The sequence below is a fragment of the Physeter macrocephalus genome, chromosome 4, assembly GCF_002837175.3.
Source record: "Physeter macrocephalus isolate SW-GA chromosome 4, ASM283717v5, whole genome shotgun sequence".
NCBI classification, from domain to species: domain Eukaryota; kingdom Metazoa; phylum Chordata; class Mammalia; order Artiodactyla; family Physeteridae; genus Physeter; species Physeter macrocephalus.
Window position 1 is genome coordinate 123,076,630 of NC_041217.1, and position 27,933 is coordinate 123,104,562.

At 38.7% G+C, this 27,933-nt stretch overlaps 1 long non-coding RNA gene across 1 annotated transcript in view; it reads right to left on the bottom strand.

Annotated features, from left to right (window-relative positions):
• Nucleotides 1–27,933, bottom strand: part of LOC129392085 (uncharacterized) — a 344,173-nt gene that overhangs the window by 261,592 nt on the left and 54,648 nt on the right. Inside the window, exon 3 of the long non-coding RNA XR_008617229.1 lies at nucleotides 27,266–27,387. This is a non-coding gene — a long non-coding RNA (uncharacterized lncRNA). The remainder of the gene's footprint in view (nucleotides 1–27,265; nucleotides 27,388–27,933) is intronic.

A 27,933-nucleotide genomic window follows, 5' to 3' on the forward strand; every position in this document is an offset into this window, starting at 1 on the left:
GGAGCACAGGCTCCGGACGCGCAGGCTCAGAGGCCATGGCCCATGGGCCCAGCCGCTCCGCGGCATGTGGGATCCTCCCAGACCGGGGCGCGAACCCGGTTCCCCTGCATCGGCAGGCGGACGCGCAACCACTGCGCCACCAGGGAAGCCCTGTATATATTTTAAAAGCAGAGCTGACAAGATTTGCTAACGTGAAATGTGAGAGAAAGAAAAGAATCAAGGATGAGTCCAAGGTTGTTGACCTATACAACTGGAACTTTAGCACTGCCATTTACTGAGATGAATTAGATTATAGTTGAAAATGATTTTGGAAACTGATTACGGAGTGATGTTGTAGGCATGTTAGATTTGAGAAGCTAATCAGATATTCAAGTAAAAATATGCTTAAAGCAGTTAGTCACAGTTGGTCTGGGTTTGAGAAAGAGGACAAGTTAGAGATATTAATTGGAGAGTTATCAGCTTAGAGGCTATTTAAAGCCATGAGACCAGATGGGATCACAGAGTGATCGAAAATAAAGAAGAGAACCAAGAAGTGAGCCCTCGAGCACTAACAACAGCCTTATTGATTATTATTCCCATTTTACTGATAAGGAAACAGAGGCTCAGACATGGTAAATAACCCAACAAGATCACACAGTTAGTAAGCTACAGAGTCAAATATCAAACAAGGACTGTCCAAAGCCATTATACCACAATATATATGGTGGCAAGACAGATCTAAAATCTGACAACGAAAGTAGTAACCCTAGCAGTACATTCCCAGTGATTCTCTAGGTCACTGCATCCCAATTGCCTTTCCACACACCAAGTGCTTCCTGGGGAGTTTGTAAAAATAATAGTTTGAGGCCCCACTCCCTAAGTTTCTGATGTGGTAAACCTGGAGGGGAGTTCATGAAAGATGTTTTTAGTGTTACCTAGAATGGTTTCATAGCCAGGTTTGGGACAGCTTATTTGAAAGACATCAGACAAAAAAGTGTGACTCAAAGAGGAAAATGAAATCTGCACACCTTCCTGAAGCCTAGTGCAGAGACACCATCAACTCTTGGCTGAGCAAGTGGACAGAGCTGATGGGAAGGTAGGACTACTCTGGACACCCCACCAGTCCAAGAGAAATGAGGTAGTTTCTCAGTAGAGACACAGATGTAGAGAACAAACATATGGGAAAGGGGGTGGGATGAATTGGGAGACTGGAATTGACATACATACACTACTATGTACAAAATAGATAACTAATGAGAACCTGTGGTATAGCACAGGGGACTCAACTCAGTGCTCTGTGGTGACCTAAATGGGAAGGAAATCCAAAAAAGAGGGGATATATGTATATATATAGCTGATTCACTTTGCTGTACAGCAGAAATTAACACAACATTGTAAAGCAACTATACTCCAATAAAAAATTTTTTTTAAAAAAGAAATACTTAACTTATGGCTCATTCACACAGAGAACTAGTCTTCTGCTGATGCTACCTAAAATCAAATGACCTTTTTGATCGCCACACGTGCCTCCTATTGAGCCGATTGCCAGTAGTTCCCAGCCTGGGATACACCTAGGAATAATCAGAGTTCTTTTATAAGATACAGATTCCTAAGCTCCATCCAGAGCTAATGATTCAAAATCTCAAAGATCTAGGAATCTGTCTTTTGCAAGCTTCCTAGAGGATTCTTATGCATCCAGTCCAGTATCAGTTTATGAACCCATACATTAGAACAATTTTTATTGAGAACTAAAGCCCCTAGGTCTTTTTTGCATGTCCTTATATTAAGCTAGGAATCCCTCAATGACTGGTGCACATATGCTTTAAGTCTTTTTGAACATAAATGTAGACTAATCTTACATTGTTCAAGATGGTAGCCACTAGCCATGTGTGGCCACTAAGCACTTGAAATGTGGCTAGTCCAAATTGATATGTGCTATGTGACATGCACACTGAATTTCAAAGACTTAGTAAAAACAAAAAAAGAATGCAAACTATCTCATTAATAACTTTATTATATGTTGAAATAATATTCTAGATATATTGGATTAAATAAAATATATCATTAGAGTTAATAGCACTTGTTTCCTTTTACTCTTTTCAATGTACTTCCTAGAAAGCTGTAGTTACTTTACCTATGACTTGCATTATCTACTATTGGCCAGCATTGACTAGCATGTACCCCTATTGATTTTCTCATTGTTAATCACAGTCCTATAGTCTGAACTCCCACAGTCCATTGCTCATAACTCTAGGAAAGACTTGTCATAAGATACTCTAATTATCTTTTTACACGTCAGTCTCCACCACTAGACTGTGAGTGGCTCGAGGACACGGCACCTGCCTTATTTACCTGTCTCCTTTGGACCCAGCACAATGCATGGCACCTGACAGATGTTCATGAACAGCTAATTTCCTTGCCTTCCTTGCCCAGAGCCATGCAGATTGTTAATTGCAGGGTGCAGTCTCTAACTCAGGTTGCTTGACTTCTGCTCTAATATGCCATCTATGACATCCCACTGCCTTACACCCTTTCTCTAAAGATTTGCACAAGAAGCGAATTGAAGTAAAACTCAAATCAGTCCAATTTACTACTCATTAGCAGTTTTTATGAACACTGGTTATAAAAGAGATTGAAACCCAAAGCTAATGTGACATTTTGAATTATCTCAAGTTGTCACTTTTCCATGCTGTGCTTCACTCTCATTAGGAAAAGTAATCAAGATCTGGGCCTGTCATTATACTGTGTCCCTCCCTGTTATTAAAGCTTAGCACTCGGAGGTATCTAATGCTCATGTTGATGCTACACTTTTCTTACTGGCACAAAAAGTTGTCTATTTATTTTCCCCCTGATTAATGCTTTGGGGATTTTCCCCTTTTTCAGACTACTTCCTCAGCTTGCCAGTTAGAGACACATATTAATTTTCTCCAAAAGCACTCGCTTCATAACTTGAGGGATACATTCAGGTTCTTTTTAGTGGAGACACAGTTAGGCAAGAGCTAACAAACGAGCATACATACATAGCACAATGTCAAGGGTTGGAGTTCAACTATCTGTAGCCAGAAACCTTAATTCATCTGTGTCCTATGTAAGTGGGAATCATCCAAAATTTCATGTGAACCTGCAAAAGAAGTACCATGGTAGCCAGCAGGAACAATCAACTCACCATGCCACTCTGATGGCACTGCCAGCCCTGGCCAATCCCAATCCTGTGAGAGAGAAAAGTTTCAAGGGAAGCACCTAAAGGATGAGGGTGTCCCTGAGGGACTTGGGTAGCACAGGCTACTACATACTGAATTCAGGAATAAAAGACTTTAAAATGTCCCTCGAGAGTAGACTAGAGAGGAAACAATATTCTTAAGGGAAACTATAACATGTTAGAGGGGAAAGGGTAATCCACAGCCCATTCCAGGTGATGACACATTTGTAACTATGTCCTACTTACCACCCTGTGGGTACATTTTAGTTCATGTTTCTTCTAATATTCAGATAAACATAACTCTGAACCTCCAACTCTCCACCACAAGGATGTCCTAAAGTGCTCCCTGAATTACCCCTCCAGGGTTTACTCATGTGTTTCACGTTTGGTCCCTTTTGTTTTACCTGTGTAGTAAATACACTTGCACATCCACTTGAGTGTTGAAGGCTGGTTTGGAGATTTGAAATGTTTTTTCTCCTAAAGAGCACTTTAGGCTCTCATGAAATTTGTACACTCCTACTCCAATAACCTCCAGAGTTCTAAAGGTGGGGCTGTCCTTGTCAAATAAAAAATACATCTTATTTTACATTATATTCCATTATTATTCCATATACTCAGCCTGATAAAAGTGTATTGTTGGGCAAGTATTAATGACACAAAATTGTAATGGTGTCAAAGTTTGTGTCACCTTTTTTTCTCTTCTAGGTGATATGATGTAGTACAAAAAAGCATGGATTTTGAGCCTTTTAGAACAGGGTTCAAATCCTGCTTTCATGATGTATTAACTGTGAAATAGTAAATTATTTCATCTCTCAGGGCTTGGATTTTCTTTTCCGTAAAATAGGGTTAATAACATCTGCCTAGTAGCATAATTGTGAAGGTTAACTAGGATAATTCATGTGAAGTCCTTGGCAAATATAAGGCAAGCAGTATACACTAGTTAACTGCCCTCCTGCTTTCCTCTGTCAGTGGCTTCTGGCCCCCTGATCCAAGCATAGTGTTCCTGATTGATGTGGTGTCTTGGCTCCAGACAAGTCCATGTTCACATTTCCAACTTCATACTCCTCCCTTCCAAAGGAAATTATTGTATTTGACTCCAAAAGAATTATCTGTTCATGGCAATGGCAGGAAAAAAAGTTTAATTCAGAGGTTAAACAGATTCTAACCAAGGCTGGGAGAAAGGTCTGACTTCACCACTGACAGGTGGAAAAGCAGGCATAGAAAAAAGGCACCACACTCTACAGTCACCACATCCTGCTTTTACACAGCTTCCTCTACTATCTTCACATCATAGTCATAAATGTAAAGTCACCATTCTACCTCAAAAATGTTGTCAGCTTTTTCTGAAAGTTTACAGGGCAAAACTTTCCTTATCCCACAGAAAATCTTTGCTATACTTTAAAAATGTAGACTTTTATCTGCCAGTGTTGGCGAAATTTTGTTGCAGATTGACACTGTGCGTATACAATCAAACATTTTGACCAGAACTAAGGCTTTCAGCATATAGCTTAGTTCATAGAATTTCAAGATAAATGAACATTGCATTGGTTAAAAAAAAATCAATAAGATAAGAAATACAATGCTTACATACAGAAATAACTTCAAAAAGAAAGTTAAGCTAAGGTTTTGCAATGTAATTCCTTCCTCTAAACTGGGTAAATTTTTAATATATTAATTTGCTTGCCAGTGGTTAAACATCTGTGTGCATGTGTGTGTGTGTGTGTCTGTGTGTGTGTGTGTAAAACCTCTCATTAAAAGCAGCTTTTAGTCCATGTAAGAGTTCCAAACAAAATTAATCAGCGTGGAGGATGATGAAACAAAGAATTTTAGGTTGCTTTCCAAAGGCATCAATTCTCCTTAATACCTTGTATTTCTCATTTCCATAGCATGTATTCATTCACTAATTCAATAAATATTGTGCACTTAACTATATCAGACACAAACAGTTCTTGTGATGTTTACATGTTATGGGGAGGGAGAGATTTTTTTAAAAGATAGCTAATATGATGTCAAGTAGTAAAAGTTTTATGAAGAAAAATAAAGCAGGTATGGTAAGTGCATAAAGAGAGATGATGGAGGGTCTATTTTAGATAGGGTAAAAAGTGAAGATCTTCCTGAGGAGGTGGCATCTAAGCAGACTTGAAAGACGTGAGAGAGTTCAAGTGGTTATTGGGAGGAAACCATCATAGTCAGAGGTAATTGAAGTCCTGAAGCAGGAGCATGGGGTGGAGGGTCATTCAGGAGCTGTCGTCTCTGTTAGGGAGGAACCAGGGATATCCTTGCTATCAGCCCCTCCTGGACTCTAGCAGGAAGGAGTTCTCAGAAGGGGTCACCATGGCTTTTGGTGATGCAGAAAAGACCCATACTCCTGGAGGCACAGAAGAAGATATATACAAGAGAGGGAAGGTAAAAAGTCATTCTGAGGACAGTGGACACTAGAAGGAGGGGACACACACAGTAGGAAGCTTCAGCTGAGGTCAAATTTCATTAGGCTTGAAATTTTCCTGGAAGGCAGTCCTGAATGTAGCAATTATTATTTAGCATTTTAATATACTTCCTAATATAGACAGCTCTTCATTCCCAATATATCTCTAGGAATACCAAGAAAGTCCCCAAATTACTATTCAGGGTTTTAAGTGAAAGATTAAAATACCATAAATGTATAAGCTGGAGAGAGTACTATGCCAATTTTTGCATGGAATTTATTTGCAAAAAGTAAATGTCAACTTTAAGATCTCAAAATGGAATATAAGATGATACTACTGTATTTAATTCATAATGGCATTCAAAAATGCTACAATGAGACACATTACCAAATTGCAAATGATTTCAGGTTCTGTACATACAGATGGATCTTTCCTAAGGTGTTTAAATGCTGAGAGTCAATAGGTTAAAACAAATATACTCTACATGACATTAATTCAAGTTAAAAGTTTTAAAACGGAAAGTGCTCTTCCACTAAATGGTAATGTTGTTCCCTTAACAAACTGCCAAATCATGCCCTTGTCAGGAGAAATAAGCAGAATAACAAAAGATGTGCCCCCAAGTACCTGAGAGGCAAAGTGTAGCATATTAACTAAATCGCATCTTTCAAACTGCACTGTTCCCTCCTGCTAGGCAAAATACGTGAGCAGCATTGCTCCATGCAGCTCCTGCACTCTCACAGCTCAGCACAGGTATGATGCTACAACAAGAGGGCCCAGAGGCCTGCACACATGCATAGCAACAAGAGGTCATGCCACCTCTGCTCCTCTGAAGAGATCAGAGATGCCTTTTAAATCCTACAAGATACAACCTGATCTAAGGCCTTGAACTACTAAGAGTGAGAATTGATGGGATTAAAAAAGAGTACAGTGCTAAGACTTCTTGCCGACTGTAATATCAGTCATTCAAGAGTATTGTCCTTACATCAAATACACCTGGAGTACACTTCTTCCATTGCCATCATGGGTTATTTCCATTATTATTTGGTCTTCTTTCTGATTCAAGCTACAAATACATACCTTCCCTAAAGACCCAATACTTCCCCTCCAGCATGGCAGGACCTCTCCCCCTCCCCCACAGAAGGCTTACCAAACAGATAAAAATGATATCAAAACTGACACCTGATCTTATTACAGGCAGGTTTCCAATGAAAGTCTCAAACTGGAGAGTTTCTCTAAGGAGGAAAGAAAGGTGTTAATGAATATTCATATTTAAGAAGAAAGCCCAAGAAGGAACATTCTGGTTTTTATTTCCAGTAGTGACAAAGGCTTTAGAATGACTCTTATCTCCTCTAACAGGTCTACAGGAAGATATGCTTTTCTGGTGACTGAGATCACCATAAGCAGGACCTTCCCTTGAGCCCCAAGCATATAGAAACAGCTATGAGATCTTAGTGAGGAGGAAGGCAGGGATGGGTAATGTGGACGAATTTATACTAAGTCAGAAGACCTGCACTCTGGTTCTACTATTAATCAACTATGTTAATTTGCCTCAATTATTTAATATATATGACCTCATTTATATCACCTGTAAAAGTAGGAATAATAATGCCCAGCTTACAATGGTGTTATATTGTTATTTTCACTCAACAGTTAGTGTCTCTGTTCTAAGTGTGGGAATAGAAAAAAAGACACGGACCTAGGTACTGCAAAGCTTGAACTATAGTAATGAGAACAAACATGGAAACAGATAACTGAGTAGCAAGATAACATGTCACTCTGATAGTCTGACAACTGAGTCCCGGTGGACACAATCCCTTATGACCCTATAAAAACATCACCCCCACCATGACTACTCAACCAGAACTTGTGGAGAAGAGAGAAGAGATTTGATAACAAAAATTCTGAGTTGGTTGAGAGTAAATCTGAAGTGATGAAGTTTATTCAGAATGCATTTAGATGCATTTTTCTGTAATCCAACAAAATGGACTTAAAAGGGAGTTTAACAGGTGTCTTAGGTCAAGATTCCCAGGAGTAGATTCTGAGGCAAGATGTCCTATACAAGTGAATTAGTGGGGAAATATGCCCAAGAGAAACCAATGAAGGAGAATGGGAAGCGGAACATAAAGGAGAAAGAAGTCAAGTAAGGGTTTAGACAAAGTCCCAGAGAAATGGCTACAGCCTACACCTCAGGGTAGAGAGTGCTCCTGTCCCTTGGGTGGGACTCTCTCACCATCTAGTCATTGGCTAAAAGCTGCCCTAAAGGAATGTAATTCCCAGGTGCCTCCAGCTCTCTGGGCTTCTGGGAGAAGCAGTCCCAGCAGTCTGAAGGCAGTCCTCTGCAGAAGAATTGCAGGTGCAGGCTGAGGGAACTGAAGGTACACTGACATCAGGGTGAGAACAAACAGAAGTGGTAAAAGAGACATGAGGATCTCTGGGAGCAACACTGACAGTGTCCAATAGAAGGTCCAATAGAATTGGATTACAGAAATGCCAAGTTATACTCTTCACACCTCTTAATATGGTCTGAAGTATTACAGTATCTATAACTGCAATACAGAAATATTATAATAGAGATATAAATAGAGGATGACAATGGAAGTCCCAAGTGACCAATTCTGTCTTAGGAAAATGGAAAGATTTTTAACAGACTGCATGATGCCCCCTTTGAGAGGCCATCGGATTTATAGGAGTTTCCTGAAAGCTGACTGAGTCTGGGGTCAAGGCTTCATTTCATCTTGTGGGGTGGTTGCCTCGTGTGGGAAAAAAGTCAGAATTAAAATCCTACCTAAAAATTAATGAAAAGAGTCAAGTCATAGAATCTAAATCAAATTTTATTAAAAAAAAAGATTGGATATTAGATAACTATAAAAAGAGTTGGTGGCCAGGAGCCAGATGAAAATTAGACACAAGAGTCCTAGCCTAACCCCTAGCAGGGGTGTTGTGGGTAACACGACCAGTAGGTGGTTAGAGAAACGGGGTAACAGTATTCAGAAGTCATGTCAGGGTCAGCTCTTGATGGAATGTATGGATTTTTAGATATAAAAAGAGCAAATGGCATTAGAGAAATGGAGAAAAGCTTGTGCAAAGTCATGGAGGCCAGAAGTTGCTGTGACTTGAATTTAGAGGATGTGGTTGGAAAGGGAGATGACGCTGGAGAGGTTCATATCCAACTAACTTGTCAAAGACCCTACAAGTCATTCTGAAAGAATTTTCACTTTATCCAGTGGCCAATATATCTTTTTTTTCTATTTTTAAGAATATTATTATATAGAGGATAAACTAGAGTGAACAGAGAGATAGACAAATTTGAAGATTGTTGCAAAAGTCCAGGTGAGAGAGAATAAACAATTTAATTAATATCATCCCTAAACAGATATTGTAGATCAGAGAAAGAGCCAGAAGAAAAATATGCCAGGTGTTTCTTAAAACATGTTTATCTCTTTGCATATTATTTGTGCACTGGTAACTGCAAGGGGGGAAACAAAAAAAATCATCTATTTTTTAAAACTCTGAAAAAGGCGTGATTCTAAAGTAACTTGTTCCTGTAGGAGAACATTACTAAGATGAAATAGGAACTGGACCCCTTCTTAGCAAATAGAAGGCAGGAAGCTAGCTCAAGAAATAAAATCCTGGCTCAGGCTGGGGATATTAGGGAAATAAGAGTAATGAAATGATTAAAACATCTCAAACTGCAAAGAAAGCTAGTAGGAGCTAACTGCACAATATTCAAACAATAACTTTTAGCAACTGAAAATCATTAGTGAGTGATAACACAATAGAAAATTAACACCTACCTACAAATGCTAAACTAGAGCAATGATAGTAAGATTACACATCAGGGGCAAGAGTAGAGAGCCACGTGAGGCTAGAATCAGGAGAACTTGGTGTCAGATTGTACATGTGAAATGATGGAGATTACAGAGTCCACTACTAGGTTTAGATACTAGAACTGAAGAGTAATTTGGGGAGAGTGAGGCAATGGAAAGTTCAGTGTTGTGTACGCTCAGCATCCAAGTTGGAGGTGCCTAGTAGGTGGTTGGAAATGTGTATTCAACTTGGGGAAAAGGTGGCTCTGGAGATATAGATGTGATATCCATTTCTATTTAGATTATAGATAAGGAAACTCCAGTATTCAAGAACCATCCCATCTAAAGAGGAAGATCTAATAAGGGATATTAAGAAGTGGCCAGAAAGATGGGAAATGAGTAGTATGCTTTAAGCCAGAAGAGGAAAGAATGCCCAGAATGAAAATCCAACCATGACTACCTAGGCTTGATGACATCTCCACTACTTACTCACTATGTGAAGGGTGAGTAACAATCTCTTTGTACCTCAGTTTCCTCATCCATAAAGGGGATAATAAAGCTGATGTGAGGACTAAATGATTTAATATGAATTAATATTCATATTAATTATGATTAATATGATTTAATATATGAAAAGTGCTTAGAGCAGGGCCAGGCAAAGAGCAAATGCTATATAAGTGTTAATAAAAAGAACAAAGTGCTGCAGAGACATCACTTTGCATAAGTTGCTTAATGCCTGAAAACAGTTAATTGGATTTGACCATTAGAAAGTCAGTTATTGGTGAAAGGTGCTGTTTAGGAAAACACAATACGTAGTAACCATTATTACAAAAAATATTTTCCTACTTGCTCATTATTTAGAGCTTGTGTACACAAGACAGAAAATGATGGTAATGTCATTATAAAGAAAAAATAAAGGGGCTAACACATGCACCAGAAATATACCAAAGACTAGATTAAGGGTGAATTTAGCACAGCAAACTAAAGTATGAAATTATCACCCTCACAAGTGAAAAAGACACATGGAGTTTTTATTATTAACAATATTAAGTGTCTGAAATCTGACTGGAGTTATTTTAGAAACACAGATGATCAGACAGATGTATGCTGTTTGTGAATAGTTAAGTGACAGAAATTGTAGCTGGAATAAGTCACCTTAAACTTACACGTCTTTCTTTCTGATTATGACATTTGATGAAAAATGAGATACAGCTCCAAAGAATACAACTCATTATTTATGAGCACTAGTATACATAAATATCATATTGTACAATTTTACACCCAGAAATTATTACTATCCTTTATACTTTACACTTATTGAGTGTTTATTATGTGCCAGACACTACTAAGTACGTTACATGTATTCATCCATTTAAACATCGTAGCAACACAATGAGGTAATTATTAACATCTCCATTTCACATGCAAGAAAGCCGAGATACAGAGAAATCAATCAACTTGCCTTCAGTTACACACCTAGTAAGTGGCACAACAAAGACTGAATTCAAGTGGGCTGGCTACAGAGCTCATGTTCTTAACTGCTTCTCAATTAAGAAGGAGAAAATAAAAATAAATAATATGAAAAGGAAAATCCTATGCTGCCTTTTGGAAATATGTAACATTTTATTATAGATTGAGTTGTGTTCCCTCCAAATTCACATGTTGACACTCTAACCTCAGTACCTCAGAATGTAACTGTATTTTGAGATAGGGACTTTAAAGAGGTAATTAAGAGATTAAATGAGATTAAACGAGGTCCTATGGGTGGACCCTAATTCAATCTCAGTAGTGTCTTTGTAAGAAGAGGAAATCTAAAGACCATGTGAGGACACAGTAGGCAGCCATCTGCAAGTCAAGGAAAGAGGCTTCAGAGGAAAACCAATCCTGCTGACACTCTTGATCTTGGACTTCTAGTCTCCAGAGCTGTGCAAAAATTAATTTCTATTATTTAAGCCACCCAGTCTGTGGTATTTTGTTATGACAGCCCTCGCAAACTAACACACATTTTAAATATCAAAGGTAAGTTATTAAAATACATGCTCAGACATTATTTCCTCTAAGAAGTCCCCCTTAGCTTACTGAATCCTGTTTCCACACTTGGGTGTTATTATGATGTCCTATTTATATGAATGTATTCCCCATTGAGCTAGATCCAGGCAGGAACTGTTTCTTCATCATCTTTATATCCCTACAAGGCACATAGTTGCCTGGCTTTGTTTACTTTTTCTTACTTGGTGCCTAATATTGCTATCCTTCTTGTGGATTTATTTTTAAGACCAATTCTTTCCTATTCCCTCTTCCTATGGCTGCCATCCAAATCCTTTCATCCAGAGATAATCTCTGACTCAAAAATATACAGTCCAAGAATTTTATCCATCTTCCCTAATAAGTAGTAAAAACTTCAAAAGTTTTTCATACAATGCTGAACAAAGATACTGGGGAAAAATTGTTGCTCCCCTTTAAAATATTAGGGGTCAAGCTTTTGAGACTCCAGGAATTCTGCAAAAAGTTAAAGGATCATGTCCTAATTAAGTTCTAAGTAAAGAGGCCACCATGTGCTTGTTTTAGCTGGGAGCAGTTTACTCAGGATTCTTGGAAACTTCTCTTTTTAGATGCATAAACTCACTTCCAGCTCTCTGAAAGCTCTTTCTAACCCCTCACAAAGCTTCTGAAACTTCTTTAAAATGAGATTCATTACTTCTTTATGCTTTCTGAGGTGAGTGGGAATGATCAAGCCCTCAGTAAACCTTAATAACAGTCTATTTGATTAGACTTGGCTTACAAAGAAACGAGTCATGAAGGCAGCTTCTTGGTAAATATGATTCTAATGAATGAAGAAAGGAGATACAAAACAAAAAAAGTGGAATCCATTGAAAGACAAGCCATTTCAGTTCATGACATTTTTAGAGACACATTGCCAAGATGGAGATGGCAGAAAGTTATAATTGAAGGATGTTTTGCCTATATCAAGTGAGTTTACAAAATAGACACTGTATTTACAGTATAACTTGTGACTTATTAGCTATTGTAGGTGCTACAAAGCAACATTAGTTTGCCCATTTTCCTTTTGAAGATTTCAGTGTATGGATAGCTATGTGGACCTTACCTATAGAAAAATCTCAATTTTGAAAGCTATTTGAATTTTTTTCAATTACTGCAAAGCTATACATTGTAAAACGCAGTATATTTTAAGAATTCTCCTACTTCCATATCTTATGCAATTTTAAAAAATATTATTTTACAGTGTGTTTGTCATACTTTGAAAATACTGTAATACTGCAAAGTTGGCCAAGCAGAAAAGTAATTCAGGTATGAACTACAGAAACAACATTAGCACATAGACTTTTGCCAACTAAGAAAGAAATGAGGTCAGTACCTTATTGATGGCAGAGCAGAATGATGGCAGAGCACATCTGGTGCACAGAGCCTGGGCCTGAGAGTCAAGAGACTTGGGCTGTATCTCATCCAGGCTATTGGTTCACATAGTGACCTTGAGCAAGTCAATTAGCCTCAGTCCCAAGATCCTCACCTGTGGTGCTGAGATAAAGATATTCTTAAATCATAGGAATGTGTCAGAATTAATGGTTTGTTATGATGGGAATTGGTGGAATAAGGAAATGGCCAGATGGAAGCAGGCAATGAACCCTGCTCCCAATTTTGCCTGTCTATTCTGATTTTTCAAGAGAATCCAGTTTTGAGGATTACAGTGGAGTCTAGGGCTTCCCTGGTGGCACAGTGGCTAACAATCTGCCTGCCAATGCAGAGGACATGGTTCAAGTCCTGGTCCAGGAAGATTCCACATGCCATGGAGCAACTAACCCCACGAGCCACAACTACTGAGCCCGCGAGACACAACTACTTGAGCCCACGTGCCACAACTACTGAAGACCGTGTGCCTAGAGCCCGTGCTCTGCAATGAGAAGCCACTGCAACGAGAAGCCCGCGCATCGCAACAGATAGTTGCCCCCACTCACCGCAACCAGAGAAAAGCCCGTGTGCAGCAACAAAGACCGAACACAGCCATAAATAATAAATAAAATACATTTATAAAAAAAACTACAGTGGAGTCTAATCAATATACTTGCCTCAGAAATTCTCATACTACAAGGAGCCTAAGACCATTAGAATAACTTGTAGATCAAGCAAAGTTAAGTTGAATAAACGTACTGTAACAAGGGACAAAATAACTTTAAGAGTCTTAGTAACTCTTAGAAAGGGAAGGGCAGAAGAGAAGATAGACAGATAGATAGAAATGCATGATTTTGAGGTCTAGGTTCAAACAGGCAAGTCTTTCAAGGTGAGAAATTGATTAGGATTGGGCAATTTAATTAATAAGGGTCTATGATTGATAGACACAGAGACAGGAGTTCTGAAGCAAGTCTTCCTAAGTAACCTCTTGTTGCATAAGCAAGCCCTTTGCCCAGGTGAGACAACAATTTTCCTGAAGAAGTTAGAAATTTCCTGAACCAAACAGTGAAGTTACTTACTAGTTTACAAGCCATATCTTCCTACTTAAGAATTTCCTAGAACAAATATATAAGTCAAGACAGGAATTCTCAAATCTTGCTCCTGATGGTTAAACTGTGTGGTTACAGAGGGCCATAACTGTCACAGAAATTGGTACCTAAAAGTGGGAGTGCTACTGTAGCAAATACCTAAAAATGTGGAGGTGGCTTTGGAACTGTGTGATGGGCAGAGGCTGGACGAGTTTTGAGGTATATACTACAAAAAACCTGCATCGTCATGAATGGATCATTACTGGTGATTATTGTGCAGACTCAGAAAGAAAAGAGGAGAACTGTAAAGAAAGGCTCAATCTTCTTAGGGAATATCTAAATCACCATGAACAGAATGTTCACAGAAATATGGACAGTAAAGGCCATTCTGAGGTCAGACAAAGGAGGAACATGATATTGGACAATGGAGGAAAGGTGATCTTTGTTATAAAGTAGCAAAGAACTTGGCTGAATTGTGTTCAGGTTCTAGTGTTTTGAGGAAGGTAAAACTTATGAGCAATAAAATTTAGTTGAAGAAATTTCTAGGCACAGCACTAAAGATGTGGCTTTGCTCCTTCTGACTGCTTACAGGAAAATGGGAGAAGAGAGAAATAATTTGAAGATGGAATTATTAACCAAAAAGGAACTAGAAATTAAAAATTTGGAAAATTCTCAGCCTATTTATTTTTTTAATAGATCTTTATTGGAGTATAATTGCTTCACAATATTGTGTTAGTTTCTGTTGTACAACAAAGTGAATGAGCCATATGCATACATATATCTCCATATCCCCTCCCTTTTGAGCCTCCCTCCCAGCCTTCCTATCCTACCCCGCAAGGTCATCACAAAGCACGGAGCTGATTTCCCTGAGCTATGCTGCTGCTTCTCACTACCTAACTACTTTAGTGTATATAAGTCGATTCTATTCTCATTTCACCCCAGCTTCCCCCTCCCCCCACCTGTGTCCTCAAGTTCATTCTCCATGTATACATCTTTATTCCTGCCCTGCCACTAGGTTCATCAGTACCATTTTTTTTTCATTCCATATATATGCGTTAGCATACGGTATTTGTTTTTCTCTTTCTGACTTAATTCACTCTGTGTGACATATGTGTGACAGACTCTAGGTCCACCCACCTCACTGCAAATAACTCAAATTTCGTTTCTTTTTATGGCTGAGTAATATTCCATTGTATATATGTGCCACATCTTCTTTATCCATTCATCTGTCAATGGACATCTAGCTTGGTTCCATGTCCTGGCTATTCTAAATAGTGCTTTAATGAACAATGTGGTACATGTCTCTTTTTGAATGATGGTTTTCTCAGGGTATATGCCCCATAGTGGGATTGCTGGATCATATGGTAGTACTATTTTTAGTTTTTTAAGGAACCTCCATACTGTTCTCCACAGTGGCTGTATCAACTTACATTCCCACCACAGAGTAAGAGGGTTCCCTTTTCTCCACACCCTCTTCAGCATTTACTGTTTGTAGATTTTTTGATAATGGCCATTCTGACCAGTGTGAGGTGATACCTCATCGTAGTTTTGATTTGCATTTCTCTAATAATTATTGATGTTGAGTATCTTTTCATGTGCCCTTGGCCAACTGTATGTCTTCTTTGGTGAAATGTCCATTTAGGTCTTCTGCCCATTTTTAAATTGGATTGTTTGTTTTTTTGATATTGAGCTCCATGAGCTACTTGTATATTTTGGAGATTAACTCTTTGTGCGTTGTTTCAATTGCACATATTTTCTCCCATTCTGAGGGCTGCCTTTTCAACTTGTTTATGGTTTCCTTTGTTGTGCAGAAGCTTTTAAGTTTCATTAGGTCCAATTTATTTATTTTTAATTCTCATTACTCTAGGATGTGGGTCAAAAAAGATCTTGCTGTGGTTTATGTCAGAGTGTTTTTCCTATGTTTTCCTCTAAGAGTTTTATAGTGTCTAGTCTTACATTTAGGTCTTTAATCCACTTGGAGTTTATTTTTGTGTATGGTGTTAGGGAGTGTTCTAATTTCATTCTTTTACATGTAGCTGTCCAGTGTTCCCAGAACCACTTATTGAAGAGGCTGTCTCTTCCCCATTGCATGTTCTTGCCTCCTTTGTTGTAAATTAGGTGACCATATGTGCATGGGTTTATATCTGGGCTTTCTATCCTGTACCATTGATCTATATTTCTGTTCTTGTGCCAGTACCATACTGTCTTGCTGACTGTAGCTTTGTAGTATAGTCTAAAGTCCAGGAGCCTTATTCCTCCAGCTCCGTTTTTCTTTCTCAAGATTGCTTTGGCTATTAGGGGTCTTTTGTGTTTCCATACGAATTGTAAAATTTTTTGTTCTAATTCTGTGAAGACTGCCATTGGTAGTTTGATAGGGATTGCAGTGAAACTATAGATTGCTTTGGGTGGTATAGTCATTTTCACAATACTGATTCTTCCAATCCAAAAATATGATATATCTCTCCATCTGTTTATGTCATCTTTGATTTCTTTCATCAGTGTTTTATAGTTTTCTGAGTACAAGTTTTTCGCTTCCTTAGGTAGGTTTATTCCTAGGTATTTTATTCTTTTTGTTGTGATGGTAAATGGGATTATTTCCGTAATTTCTCTTTTTGATTTTTAGTTGTTAGTGTACAGGAATGCCACTGATTTCTGTGCATTAATTTTGTATCCTGAAACTTTACCAAATTCACTGATTAGTTCCAGTAGTTTTCTGGTGGCAGCTTTAGGATTTTCTATGTACAGTATCACGTCACCTGCAAACAGTGACAGTTTTACTTCTTCTTTTCCAACTTGTATTACATTTATTTCGTTTTCTTCTCTGATTACCATGGCTAAAACTTCCAAAACTATGTTGAGTAAGAGGGGCAAGAGTAAACATCCTTCTCTTGTTCCTGATCTTAGTGGAAATGCTTTCAGTTTTTCACCATTGAGTATGGTGTTTGCTGTGGGTTTGTCATATATGGTCTTTATTATGTTGAGATAGCTTCCCTCTATGCCCATTTTCTGGAGAGTTTTTATCATAAATTGGTGTCGAATTTTGTCAAAAGCTTGTTCTGCATCAACTGAGATGATCATATGGTTTTTATTCCTTAATTTGTTAATATGGTGTATCACATTGATTGATTTGTGTATACTGAAGAATCTTTGCATCCCTGGGATAAATCCCACTTGATCATGGTGTATGATCCTTTTAATATGTTGTTGGATTCTGTTTGCTAGTATTTTCTTTGGTATTTTTGCGTCTAGGTTCATCAGTGATATTGGTCTATAATTTTCTTTTTTTGTAATATCTTTGTCTGGTTTTGGTATCAGGATGATGGTGGCTTCGTAGAATGAATTTGGGAGTGTTCCTCCCTCTGCAATTTTTGGAAGAGTTTGAGAAGGATCGGTATTAGCCCTTCTCTGAATGTGTAATAGAAATCGTCTGTGAAGCCATCTGGTCCTGGTCTTTTGTTTGTTGGAAGATTTTTAATTATAGTTCCAATTTCATTACTTGTGATAGGTCTGTTTATATTTTCTCGTTCAGTCTTGGAAAACTGTACCTTTCCAAGAATTTGTCCATTTCTTTGTGGTTGTCCATTTTACTGGCATATAGTTGTTCGTAGTACTCTTTTATAATCCTTTGTATTCCTGCGGTGTCAGTTGTGATTTCTCCTTTTTCATTTCTAATTTTATTGGTTTGTGTCTTCTCCCTTTTTTTTCACGATGAGTCTGGCTAAGTGTTTATCAATTTTGTTTATCATCTCAAAGTACCAGCTTTTAGTTTTATTGATATTTGCTATTGTTTTCTTCATTTCTATTTCATTTATTTCTGCTCTGATCTGCAATCTACCTGAAAAAGAATTCAGAGTAATGACAATAAAGATGATCCAGAATCTCAGAAATAGAATGGAGGCACGGATTGAGAAAATACAAGAAATGTTTAATAAAGATCGAGAAGAACTAAAGAACAAACAAACAGAGATGAACAACACAATAACTGAAATGAAAAATACACTAGAAGGAATCAATAACAGAATAACTGAGGTAGAAGAACAAATAAGTGAGAGCTGGAAGACAAAATGGTGGAAATAACTGCTGAGGAGCAGAATAAAGAAAAAAGAATGAAAAGAATTAAAGACACTCTCAGAGACTGCTGGGACAACACTAAACGCACCAACATCCGAATTATAGGGGTCCCAGAAGAAGAAGAGCAAAAGAAAGGGTCTGAGGAAATATTTGAAGAGATTATAGTGGAAAACTTCCCTAACATGGGAAAGGAAATAGTCACCCAAGCCCAGGAAGCACAGAGAGACCCATACAGGATATACCCTAGGAGAAACACACCAAGACACATATTAATCAAACTAACAAAAATTAAATTCAAAGAAAAAATATTAAAAGCAGCAAAGGAAAAACAAAAATTAACATACAAAGGAATCCCCATAAGGCTATCAGCTGAGTTTTCAGCAGAAACTCTGCAGGCCAGAAGGGAGTGTCAGGAAATGAAAAGAATTAAAGACACTCTCAGAGACTGCTGGGACAACACTAAACGCACCAACATCCGAATTATAGGGGTCCCAGAAGAAGAAGAGCAAAAGAAAGGGTCTGAGGAAATATTTGAAGAGATTATAGTGGAAAACTTCCCTAACATGGGAAAGGAAATAGTCACCCAAGCCCAGGAAGCACAGAGAGACCCATACAGGATATACCCTAGGAGAAACACACCAAGACACATATTAATCAAACTAACAAAAATTAAATTCAAAGAAAAAATATTAAAAGCAGCAAGGGAAAAACAAAAAATCCAGCTTTACAACAAATGCCAAATAAATTTCTCTAGGTGGGAAACACAAGAGAAGAAAAACAGTCACAAAAACAAACCCAAAACAATTAAGAAAATGGTAATAGGAACATACATATCGATAATAACTTTGAATGTAAATGGATTAAATGGACCAACCAAAAGACACAGACTGGCTGAATGGATACAAAAACAAGACCCATATATATGCTGTCTACAAGAGACTCACTTCAGATCTAGTGACACATACAGACTGAAAGTGAACTGGAAATCAATTACAGGAAAAAAAACTGTGAAAAACACAAATACATGGAGGCTAAACAGTGCGCTACTAAATAACCAAGAGGTCACTGAAGAAATCAAAGAAGAAATTAAAAGATACATAGAAACAAAAGACAATGAAAACACAATGACCCAAAACCTACGGGATGCAGCAAAAGCAGTTCTAAGAGGAAAGTTTATTGACACATACAGACTGAAAGTGAAGAGATGGAAAAAAGATATTCCATGCAAATGGAAATCAAAAGAAAGCTGGAGTAGCAATACTTGTATCAGATAAAATGACTTTAAAATATAGACTGTTACAAGAGATAAGTAAGGACACTACATAATGATCAAGGGATCAATCCAAGAAGAAGATATAACAATTATAAATGTTTATAACATAGGAGCACCTCAATACATAAGGCAAATGCTAACAACCATTAAAGGGGAAACTGACAGTAACACAATAATAGTAGGGGACTTTAACACCCCACTTACAACAATGAACAGATCATCTAAACAGAAAATAAATAAGGAAACACAAGCTTTAAATGACACAATAGACCATATAGCTTTAATTGACATTTACAGAACATTCCACCTGAAAGCTGCAGAATACACTTTCTTCTCAAGTGCACATGGAACATTCTCCAGGACAGATCACATCTTGGGTCACAAATCAAGCCTTGGAAAATTTAAGAAAACTGAAATCATATCGAACATCTTTTCTGACCACAACGCTATGAGACTGGAAATCAATTACAGGAAAAAAAACTGTGAAAAACACAAATACATGGAGGCTAAACAGTGCGCTACTAAATAACCAAGAGGTCACTGAAGAAATCAAAGAAGAAATTAAAAGATACATAGAAACAAAAGACAATGAAAACACAATGACCCAAAACCTACGGGATGCAGCAAAAGCAGTTCTAAGAGGAAAGTTTATAGCAATTCAATCTCACCTCAAGAAACAAGAACAATTTCAAATAAACAATCTAACCCTACACCTAAAACAACTAGAGAAAGAAGAACAAAGAAAACCCAAAGTCAGTAGAAGAAAAGAAATCAGCCTATTTATATTGCAAGAAATGAGAGATCGTGTTGGGGGGAGAATACTAGGTGTGTGGCCAAGTGACCACAGCTATTTTAATAAGGCAATTAGTATTGGTGTGAAACACAAACTTAATAAGTCATCTGGCTAGAAAACTGACAGTTTGAACCGAAGGGGAAGGAGACAGGAAGGAATAAAGGAAGGCATTGGACTTAGATTTTATAGGACAGGACCATGGAGCTATTTTGCTGTGAACATGAACTATTCTTTAAAGACAAGACAAGGGAAGAATGACCCTGAAAGTGATTCAGAGATCATCAAGGACAGGATGGATAAGTGCTGCCTGGCAAAGCTGTGGGGGCAGGACCCTCTCTCTGACCCTCCTTCACAGTGGGTCTAGGAGGTGGGACATGGAGGCCTGGAGGGCGGAGCACTGAGCCAGAGGATTATTCTCAAGCCCTGAAAGTTTGTCTTACACTCTGGACTATTTGGAGCCGGTTACCCCTTTCTTCTTTCATATCTTTTCTTTTGGCATGGAAATGTCTAACCTATGCCTGTCCCACCATTGCATTTTGAAAGTATGTTACAGGTTTACAGCTCAGGATGTATTGTACCTTGAGTCTCATCCACATCTGACTTAGACGATATTTAGAAGAATCTTCGGATTTTAGATTTTAGAGGTGCACTAAAATGAGTTAGACTTTGGGGAATGTTGGGATATAATTGTGTTTTTTCATGCTAGAAGAATATGAATTTGGGGAGATCAGGGTGGAATGCTACAGACTGCATGTTTATATCCCTCCCCAAATATGTTGAACCCTAATCCGCAAAGTGATAGTATTTGGAGGTGGGACTCTGGGAGGTGATTAGGGCATGAGAACAGTATCCTTATAAAAGGATAGTATAGTATCCTTATAAAAGAGACCCCAGAGAGCTCCCTTGGCCCTTCCACCAAGTGAGGACACAGTGAGAAGACAGTCATCTATGAATCAGAAAGTGGGCCCTGACCAGACATTGAATCTGCTGGCAACTTGATCTTGGATAGACTTCCCAGCCTCCAGAAACGTACGAAATAAATTTCTGTTGTTAACAAACCACCCAGATTATGGTATTCTGTTATAGCAGCCCCAACAGTCTAAGACATTCATGTTAAGATGGGCATTCTCAAATCTTGGAACTGACATTTAAGCTATGTGGCCACACAGGATCTTAACTGTCATGGTAGAACATATTCTATTACCTCAATAGGAGTCTCTATGAAAAAAAAACAAAAATGAACACAAATGCTGAAAGAGGAGAGATACTAAGGAAGGAAAGAAAGGAAAAAGTAGTACATGGTTTTCCAGTAACTAAGCTGGATGGGTGCAGGAGCCAAACACAACTGGCCTTTGTCTGAGAAGTCTGTAATTATTCCCAAGGGTTTTACAACAAATGGAACAATATGATTTGCAACCAAACTGAGAAATGTTTAAAATTGAAAAGGGGTGCTAAAATAAGTTACAGGCTTTAACTTATTTACAACTAATATAACCAGGCAAACCTATGGTCATCCACATTAGAGCCTAAACAAGCAAGTTCTAACGTAAAATTGAGAAGAAACAATAGATATAATTACTATGTATGGACTTTAGTTTCAGCTCTGAGCTTGAAAGTCACTCCCATCCTTACAAGAAAAAAGCTGAACAAATTAAAAATCAACAACTTTTTGGATTTTCTTATCAACGAATTGAGGTCTCAGGGCAAACCACCACCGTAAAATTGAGAGAAGTTGAAAACCCACAGTTGTGTGATTTTTTCTCACACTGTCCAATTGTCCAACACCAGCAGGGTGTCCTACAATTCAATTCAATTCTGACCCTATCTACCTAAAGTTAGTGGCAGATCTCTTAAGTTAAGGGTTCAGTTCCACAAGAATGCCCCCACTTCAGATGCTAATCGTAAGTCTGGACCTCACATGCTTCTGACCAACTAGCTATAAATCAAGGATTCCCATGACCCCATGTTCAGGCTCAAGAATTTGTTAGAATGGCTCATAGAACTCCTACATTTACCCGTTTATTATATAACAAAAGATGTGATAAGGGATACAGACAAACAGCCAGATAACAAGGTACAAAGGCGAGGTCTGGAAGAGTCTTAAGTACAGGAACTTCTGCCCCTTGGGGTTGAAATGTGACATTCTCCCAGCATAAGGTGTTTTCACCAGCCCAGAAGCTCTCCAAACACTTTCAATCAGAGTTATGGAGGCTTTACCACATAGGCATGATCAATTATTAACTCAATCTGGCTCCTCTCCCCTCTTTGGAGGATGGAGCGGGGCTGAAAGTTCCAACCCTCTAATCATGCCTTGGTCTTTCTGGCAACCAGCCCCCATCCTGAAGCTGTTTAGGGTCCCCCAGCTACCAGTCATCTCATTAGTACACAAAAAGATACCCATCACTCCAGAAATCCCATGGGTCTTAGAAGCTCTGTGTCAAGAACAGGGGGCAGAAACCAAATGTAGATATCTTACTATGTCACAGTCCACCCCCTGGTCTCTGGTCACAGACCTTTTATAGCAAAAAGATCATAAAGGTCAAAAGATAATGGCACATTACTAGAATTCCACTCAGTCATTAATAATTAGTCCCAGTCAGGTTTTCCGGCTTCTATTCAATCTTGTCAGGTTCAGGTTCCAAAAGCAGGAATGGTCAGCAATATAGCATAATGACTTTACCCTTTCAGGCATCTGGTATAATTGAGCTAAAAGACAATATCATCTCTTGCTCTGCACCTCTTTTAAAGTGTTAATGTAATATAGGATTTCCCTCATTAAATAACTCACTTATTCATTTATTTACCCTCAGCTGCTATTCCTTCAATTAAACGTTTTTCACCTTTGGAAGGAGCATTATATTTGACCACTGTGCTTGTCTAGATTGCAGGTAGTAATACTAGGCTAGCAAGTACCTCCATATCAGTCCACTTCCATTTACATAGAGTAAGATTACATAGGTGCAGAACTAGTGGACTATTTTTACCACCAGGCAATATAGCTTCATTCACTGTTAACCCCAATTTTGCCAGATGGGGTGAAAGGACAACCCACACCCATTAGGCCCTTTGGAATTCTGACAAAGTTTTAAAAATACAGTCACAGTTTCTCGCTTAAGAATTATCCCTGCTTCCAGCATTTGTAGTTGCAACCCTGGTCCTGTGACCACTGCATTGAGTAGGGAAAAAACAAAATTGAAGTGCCATGGGGAAGAAAAAAGTATAGCTATTATACCAGTGTCCTCCTGCCTTGGCAAAAATTGCATAGTCACACCAGGATCCTCCTCCACTGCTTCTTCCCCAGATCCACCAGAAAAACAAAAGAATGTAGCTAGTGGGAACGCTCCTTTAGCCCAGGGGTCCCCAACCCCCGGGGCTATGGACCGGTACCAGTCCACAGCCTGTTAGGAACTGGGCCACACAGCAGGAGGTGAGCGGCGGGCCAGAGAGCGAAGCTTCATCTGTCGCTCCCCATCGCTCCCCACCACTCACATTACCACCTGAACCATCCCCAACCCCCATCCGTGGAAAAACTGTCTTCCACAAAACCGGTCCCTGGTGCCAAAAAGGTTGGGGACCGCTGCTTTAGCCCCACTCCTCTTGAGTGTAAGCACACACTCATGAAGGTGTGTAAACCAACTCTTCATGCCTGTATCTCCCCCCTGTTTCAGACCACCAATGATTTAATTGCTCATCCCAATTCTCTATCAAACTATTATTCTGAGGAGGATATCTCTCTGCTCAGTGTTGGATACTATAAGCGATAAAGTGTGTCCCTTGATCTGAAGAAATACGACTCAGAGTTCAAACTGATGCAATATCTTCCATCCCGGTTTTTCTATAGCACTCTAAGCATTTGCATCTACTACCCCAAAAGCAAAGCTCAATCCTGAGTCAGTATCTATTCTTGTCAAGAACCATTTGTAGCACCCAGAGCTACCAGCGTCACTCTGACTGGCCAGCTATGTTCAAGGCCTTCCTACATAGTCACATAGCCATCTGCAGTCTGTCTCTTTTGCTGGCAGACAGAAAAGTTCTTACTGGCATTCTATGCCTCAGACGGTACAAGAGAAGTATGTCCAAATTCAGTCCATCTCTGCATTGCTACAGTACTTCCAAGTCCACTCATTTCTTGGACCCAGGTGGCTGTCTTAAGCAATCCCATGGGAATATGTGCTTGTTGACGCCAATCACCTTCTAAACCTGGAAGGAAGTTCTGATGGGCATCAACATGTACAACTTTAATGCACCCCTCAAATTCCCACAGTGATTTTCATTGGGATGTGACTCATATGGGCATCCTTTTAATAGGCCAGGTTTCCATTGCCCTTCTGTCTGATCATATGGCCAGGTCACTGGCCGTTGCCCAGTCAGTAAAAACCCAAACATCGGGGCTTCTACCACTGTTCAATTCTTCCATCAGTGCTAGGAAAACAGCATGCAATTCAGTCCACCAAACTGATTTGTTTTTACCTTCTTCAATCAGAGTGACAGTCTTCCAAATAGAATGTTGTCTATTCACTTTGGAACTGCCATTCACAAACCAAGAAGCTTTTTGTTGTTCATTCAAGCGCTATTTATAAGACACTGCCCGAGTGATGACAGAAACCAGCAGCTCCTCACACAGCTCTAGAGTCAGTCTTAGGGGAAAAGAGCCTCCTTGTTTGAGAATATCTCCTCCTTGCATTCCCTGGGTAGTAAGATCCTGTATAAACCATTTCCATTTTACTATGGAAATCTTCTGGGCACCATCATCCCCGTTAGAGTATTTCTCCAACATCACCTGAGACATCATGGGTATTTCAGGTTTAGTGGCAGTTTCAATTAATATCAAGCTAGTAATTGTTCCTTAAATGGAAATTCTCTGGTTCAAAATCCCAGTAGTCATTGAGGGGAGGTACTCACAGGCTTTTGCCATAAGCCCCTGTTTATGTGCTCCACATAGGACTATCACACAGAGAATGTGTCTCTACCAGCATTCCAGCTTCTATTCTACACTCTGTAGGCTCAGGCAATCTTAATGATACCTATTTAGAATATCCAATTAACATTGCTTGAAGGGCAGATTTACATGCTTCCTGTTTTACAATGCTAGATAAGGGAAACATTCTCCCATGAGATACAATGTCCAGCCCCACAGTACAATCAAGGAAAAGAGACATAACCACTTCACATAAAGCCTGTTCAAAGATACCAATTCATCCACAAACTTTTACCTTGATTCCATCAACATTTACATTCCTAACTGTAGCTTCCATTAGGACTTCATCAACAGATTTTGGTTTTACAATACTAGGTAGGAGACGTGTTCCCTAGCCAGACATAATATCCATTCCCATACAACACTCAGATAAAGGAGACGCAACTTCTCTACATAAAGCATGTTTAAACATTCAACTTTCATAATTCTTTCAACCCTTACATATTACATATGTTCTCTCAATCTAATTTTAGTTCTAATGATGGCTTCACCAATGGGTTTTGGCACCACAGTGTGTGGAGATCTGATATCAAGGTGTCCCAGGAACTTCTCCATCCCATGATGGTTTTATCCACTCATGTGCAAAAGGCTTTGGCTCCCCAGCAGGGGGTCAAACCAAGGGTCCTAGGCCCTTCTGTCAATCTTTATCCTGATTAAGTTGTCAGTCTCCTGCCCTAAGGGTTTGCAGGTCAGAATTCTCACTGTATTCTTTGCCTTTTGGCTTTAATTTCTCCAAACTATGGATGATTGAGGGATTGTTTGGGGCCTTTAACATCGGGAATCCAGCCAAGAGTCCCTTTGGCCCACCCAACTTTAACAGTGTTATGTTAAGACCTTTGTTTAAATCCCATTTTTTATCTAATTAAGCAAAAAGGCCATTAGACTGAGGTAGTCCTAATGCCTTAACAGTCTATGTAAGCAAATAAAAACCTAAGCCCCTAAATGCCTCAAGGTTAAGAAGTCAAAACTTGAGGACAACCAATCACAAACAGCCAACTAGGCTATCCCAAAGAAGGCAACCACTTAAGCTATGGCCAATCAAGTCTTTTCCTTGCGTTGCTTCTACAACTTTCCCCTAGCTCCTGTGGAGTGCTCATAACTATTTCTGGTTTGGTGTTGCCTGATTCAAATAGATTTTTGCTCATATAAATTCTTAACATTTTAAATATGACTCAGTTTATCTTTTAACATCATCAATGTCCATTTTATTCAACCCATTCTTAATAATCATCTAAAGATTTCCACCCTACTCAGGTGAGTCCTATGATTCTCTCCTTTTTTTCCCACTTTGTTTCACTCTTTTCAGTATTTTCTCTACTCACCTCATTTCTTAATGTTTAAAAATTTCCAACTTCTTGGGAGGAGTCTCTTGAATCTCCCTTCTCTGTCTTCCTGCAGTCTCTTGTTAATTAACTTAACGTTTTTATCGGTATCTGTGAGACCCATAAGGGGAAGCTGAGATAGCAAATTCTATAAGGCTTCCCAGACTGTTGTTTGATTTTGCAGCAGTAAAGTAACATGGGGTGCCCATGTAAAAGGGACCCCCTTAATCACAGCATTAACCATAACCTGGGTAACAGGCATATTCAGTGGGTGAATATCCTGATTATCATAAAACCAGTCCCACATTTATAGCAGAAATTGGGCAGTCCCCTTTCTCAGTGTAAACAGACCTTATAGTGGCTTTTATCCAGTTCACCAGACTAGCTTTTCCTTAGGGAATAGTCTCCTGTGTATCTGTACAGCCATCTGTGATTGTTCAGTAGTGAGCTGTGGGTCCTGTATCAACCCAAACACACCGTTCTGCCCTGCAGCATTCAAAACCAAAGACAAGACCCCTAAATTATTTACTCCCACAATTCATTTTAGTAAAAGTTCTTCAGAGAGCTGATGATAACAAGCTACAAAATGAAACTCCTTCACAGTATACCCCCTGGTTTCAGTAGTTTCTTAGTTTTGTCCTCTTCCCATGTTAACTACCTTCTTGGTGACCAGAAGCCTTAGAGCTTATTTCTGTTGCCTGGCATAATTTTTCTTTTCATGGGCAGCTTTGAAGCTAGTAGCGGAAGCTCAAATCAGCTCAAATCTGAGCTTGGTACACCATCAAGTTCCAACCAAGCATTTTCTTTCCTTTTAGCAATTACAGATAACAATAACCAAGGGATTATATATTTCACTTTTTTCTTGTTAGTTTGCACTTCCCAGAAGTTGGATCCATCTCTAAATTCCACTGTTAACTTTTACCTTCAGTAACTGGCCACAGCATAGCTGCTATTCCATTATATAGGTGATCACATGGCCATCCAGAAATCAAAGGTTCCTCATCTCCCATGTTTTCATTCTTCCTCTTCCCAAAACACATGTTTCTTTGGGAAAAAGGAAAGAAACATAGAACAAGTTTAATAAATAGAAAAAAGTTTAAAACATAATAAATATTATGATCTGTGATGACCTAGATGGGTGGGATGGGGGGGTGAGAGGGAGGTCAAAGAGGGAGGGGATATATGTATACATACAGCTGATTCACTTTGTTGTACAGCAGAAACTAACACAACATTATAAAGCAATTATACTCCAATTAAAAAAGAAAAAGAGAGAGAGAGAGAGAAGAGGGAAGAAATGGCAAAAAAATTAATAAATATTAATTCACCTATATCCATAATCACTTTAAATGTGAATGACATCAATATACCATTCAAAAGACAGATTGTCAGACTGGATAAAAAAACAAGATCCAGCTCTATGTTGTCTACAAGAAATCCACTTTAAGTATAAAAATACAGATAGGTTAAAAGTAAAGGGATAGAGAATACATACCATGCTAACAATAATTAAAAGAAAGCTGAAATAGCTATATTAAAACAGACTTTAGACAAGAAAAATTATCATGAATAAGGAGGAATATTACATAA